Source organism: Salvelinus sp. IW2-2015, unplaced genomic scaffold (genome assembly GCF_002910315.2).
Source record: "Salvelinus sp. IW2-2015 unplaced genomic scaffold, ASM291031v2 Un_scaffold2138, whole genome shotgun sequence".
Lineage (NCBI taxonomy): Eukaryota > Metazoa > Chordata > Actinopteri > Salmoniformes > Salmonidae > Salvelinus > Salvelinus sp. IW2-2015.
In genome coordinates this window covers 105,480-110,025 of record NW_019943472.1, presented here as the reverse complement: position 1 = coordinate 110,025, position 4,546 = coordinate 105,480, and the positions used below count along the sequence as shown (strand labels likewise).

General features: G+C 39.0%; 1 long non-coding RNA gene across 1 annotated transcript; it reads right to left on the bottom strand.

Moving 5' to 3' along the window:
- Window positions 1–451: 451 nt before the first annotated feature.
- Window positions 452–1,887, bottom strand: LOC112073078 (uncharacterized). The gene is made up of 3 exons (XR_002894457.2): window positions 1,741–1,887; window positions 755–1,031; window positions 452–626 (listed from the first exon to the last, which is right to left on the bottom strand). It is a non-coding gene; the product is annotated as an uncharacterized lncRNA (long non-coding RNA).
- Between the last annotated feature and the right edge of the window lie 2,659 nt (window positions 1,888–4,546).

Here is a 4,546-nt window from a genome sequence, read left to right as displayed (position 1 = left end):
TATGGAATGAACTGGATCAGACAGGCTCCTGGGAAAGGACTGGAGTGGATAGCTTATAGTCATAGCACTACTGCTTACTACTCCCAGTCATTTCAGGGTAGATTCACCATCTCCAGAGATGACTCCAGCAGTAAGCTGTACCTACAGATGAACAGCCTGAAGAGTGAGGACACAGCAGTGTATTACTGTGCTAGAGAGTCACAGTGGTTAAATTAAGGGAGAAGCCATACAAAAACCACTTCCCCATTCAGCACAGAAAACGTCATTTATTTTTGATGAATTCTTTAATAGCTAAATGTTCACAAGCACCGCTGTACAGTTGTCACAAAAATAACTTGATACATATAGTATACAGTAGGATTATCAATAATAAGAAAACAATGGTTAACCATCCTAGAGTTTCATCTCCCATAAGTGTAGTGATAGAATCTGACACATTACCACAGAATTTCCCCCCCAATTTGAACTGATCTTCCCAGTCCTTTATACCTGATTATCTTGATTATGCAAATGTGATCTAACTCTCTCTCTCCCTCTCCCTCAGCAGCTCACATCAGTTCAGCTTCAACACAAKCCATGTTCCCTGCATCTCTGCTGCTTCTGGCAGTTGCCTCCTGTGAGTATCTCTGGATTTGGGGGGCAGACAAAACAATTAGCAATGGCTTCAGCTTTGTTAAAACTTAAAAATTATTATATTTGTAGTAAGTTTCATTGTAAATGCTTTGTCTACAGGTGTTCACTGTGAAGAACTCACCCATTTCCCCCCTTTTTGCAATGATATTCCCAGTCCTTTTATACCTGCTGGAGCTGTCATATCTAGAAGTGATCTTGATCTTTAGTGAATCTACAGTGGAAGTACTACTAATACATGTAAGATCAACATGCTCCAAAGCTTTGCTTTCAGCTTGTCGTATCCKGTGAGGACATTGAGAATATATAGAAAACCCAGAGAATTTTCAGGAGATGCTGAGACWCTCCTGGTTTGATAACCACTGGACCAGACTGGATGAGTTCAACATCACAGTAGACACCTGGAAGGAGAAACACACATTAATACACAGCATTGTCAGTTTTAGAAATGATCATTTCAGAGTACAGTGTTTCTACAAGGGAACAACAACCAGACTGAGGACACAGCWGTTTATTACTGTGAGACACAGTGATACAGACCYTGACCAGAGCTGTACAAAAACKCATCCTCCAGGGATTCATTGTATAATAGGACTAATTCAATTAAATAGAACATAGATGTTTCTCAATATCAAATATGTAAACGAAAATAAGCCCATTATTGGCAGAGCTGGGAATGTATATCTGAGTTGTTTGCCAATTATACTCCTGATATGACTTGATGGTATTCTAATTGATGTCTATCAAACATTCAATGAACTCAATCATGATCCATTAGTTTAAGGTTTTAATCATTCACATGATAAAGTTGGCCAATACCGAACAAGAAGATCTAAGTTCTGTGGTATCAAAAAGATGCAAAGTATTATGATATAAATACAGATACAGTATTTGCAACAAAATAAAGACAGGGGACAATTGACACTAATGGGTTATGATACAAAAAATATTGGCAGAGTGTAAAGCTGAATGTATAAGTCCTGCCTAACATTATCCTCCAGTATCAGTCTGGCTTTTTACACAGAGAACACATTAGACTATGTATAGCTTGCACGGTTATTACATATTTTTTCCCCTACAGATATTCCCATTAATTATATATATCCTCACCTTATGCAAATTCCACCCATCCTCCCTTCCTTTCTCTACATCTACCTCCTATATAAAACCTCTCTGTATCTGAGTCGCTGTACGTCCCTCTGAGTGCTGGAGAGTAGAGAAGAGCAACTCCCACCAGTTCAGTTTCAACACAAACCATGTTCCCTATATCTCTGCTGCTGCTGCTGTCAGCTGCCTCCTGTGAGTTCCTGCCTGTAGTCTGATCAGTATAACCTGTGTTGTTATTATAGTGATGTGACTCCTTGATTGATCTGACCTGTCATTCCTCTCCCTCCTCCGGTGTCCACTGTCAGGTCGTACTCACACAGGCTGAGCAGTCAGTCCAGGGGACCCCCGGGGGATCCCTCAAACTCATGTAGTGGATTTCCTCTAAGCAGCTACAGGATACACTGGATCCGGCAAGCACCTGGAAAAGGATAATTTACTATCATTCTGACGGGAGTAAGAGCAATGCCACAGTTGTACAGGGCAGATTCACAGCATCAAAGGACAGCAGTAATTTCTATCTGCACATGAGCCAGTTGAAGCCAGATGACTCTGCAGTGTATTACTGTGCTAGAGACTCACTATGGTTAAACTAATGAGAATAGCTGTACAAAAACCATCTGCTAGAGAAAGGAAGGACYTGCGCAAACACACATGTATGGTCTAACCAGTAGACCATGACAAGGGGATACATGAGGAACAATTCTAATGATGTATAAAATAATAACACAATGATACACCTGTTAAATACGTGTTGTTGATTCACCAACAGGGGGCACTCTCTCTCCATATGAATAAAATGAAGACCAGTACTGATGAAGGGTCTGCTATTTCATTTTATTACAGGAAAATAATATAATGTGGATGTCGATTAAATATACTTTACAGTTTGTCAAAATGAAAGTAAAGTGTATTAAATATGTTTCATCCACCTCAAGTATTAACTAATACTTTAATGTAGTGTTTCATATCCCCCCTTTACATTCAAAAATATAACCGATAGAGGGTCTCTGGTTTAGGTCGTGTCCAGTTATAGATGTAATACATCAATACATCAAAGCAACCCACAGCCATTCATATATTGTTTGTCTCTTTGAATACAGGACACCAAACAATGTGTTAGTCAGTTGTTTTTGCTATTGTGTTAGTCAGTTTTACCATTGTGTTAGTCAGTTGTTTTACCATTGTTTGTTCAGTTTGTTTGCTATTGTGTTAGTCAGTTGTTTTACCATTGTGTAGTCAGTTGTTTTACATTGTGTTAGTCAGTTGTTTTACCATTGTGTTAGTCAGTTGTTTTACCATTGTGTTAGTCAGTTGTTTTACCATTGTATTAGTCAGTTTGTTTTGCTATTGTGTTAGTCAGTTGTTTTACCATTGTGTTAGTCAGTTGTTTTACCATTGTGTTAGTCAGTTGTTTTACCATTGTGTTAGTCAGTTGTTTACCATTGTGTTAGTAGTTTTTACCATTGTATTAGTCAGTTGTTTTGCTATTGTGTTAGTCAGTTGTTTTACCATTGTGTTAGTCAGTTGTTTTACTATTGTGTTAGTCCGTTGTTTTGCTATTGTGTTAGTCCGTTGTTTTGCCATTGTGTTAGTCAGTTGTTTTGATATTGTGTTAGTCAGTTGTTTTACCATTGTGTTAGTCAGTTGTTTTACCATTGTGTTAGTCAGTTGTTTTACCATTGTGTTAGTCAGTTGTTTTGCTATTGTGTTAGTCAGTTGTTTTACCATTGTGTTAGTCAGTTGTTTTACTATGTGTTTAGTCCGTTGTTTTGCTATTGTGTTAGTCCGTTGTTTTGCCATTGTGTTAGTCGGTTGTTTTGCTATTGTGTTAGTCAGTTGTTTTACCATTGTGTTAGTCAGTTGTTTTACCATTGTGTTAGTCAGTTGTTTTCCCATTGTGACAGTTTTTGATGAATTCCTCTCATCTGTTTTCTCTACACTCCCATCTCCTTCAGATCTACACAACATTAGTTTGACCTCCTCCCTTGCTCAACTCAAACCTCCTGCAGAGTCAGTGAAACTATCTTGCCAAGTCTCTGGCTATGCCCTGACAGACTATGGTACAGGTTGGATACGACATCAGCCAGGGAAACACTGGAGTGGATTGGGATCATCTGGGGTGGTGGATCCATCACTTCTGGAGCCTCTTTTAGAGCAGATTCACCATCTCCAGAGACAGTAGTAATGTACTGTACTTAGACATCACCAGTCTGCAGGCTGAGGACACAGCTGTGTATTATTGTGCTCGCTACTCACAGTGATACAAATCAACACCAGACCTGTATAAAATCTCACCCACCACATAAACGGTTGGAGTTATACCCTCACTATTAAACATTTATTAAAACGTTATTCAAATATTGTGGGATTGATTCAGTGGTTGTTTCAGAAGTATCATAACATGATAACAGATTCTATTGTCATGAGTAATAATTTGTACAGTAATTCTGAAACTGTCCTTACAACACTTCCTCAGGTTCGTGTTGTAAGTGAAATGTATCCTCCATCAATTTACCTGGTAAAATAATACATAGAAACACAAACAGCAGGATTCTTCCTCATTACAGAGCATCTCAAGATGACCTTGAGATGGATGAAATCATACCTTGAAGGCAGAACTCAGTGTGTCAGAGTGAGCAATGAGCTGTCGCCCACTCTTAGCTATGATGTGGGCGTGCCCCAAGGGTCAATACTGGGGCCCTCCTGTTCAGCCTGTACATTAATGATCTGCCTTCTGTCTGTACTGGGTCTGAAGTTCAAATGTATGCAGATGATACAGTGATATATGTGCATGAAAGAGCAAACAACA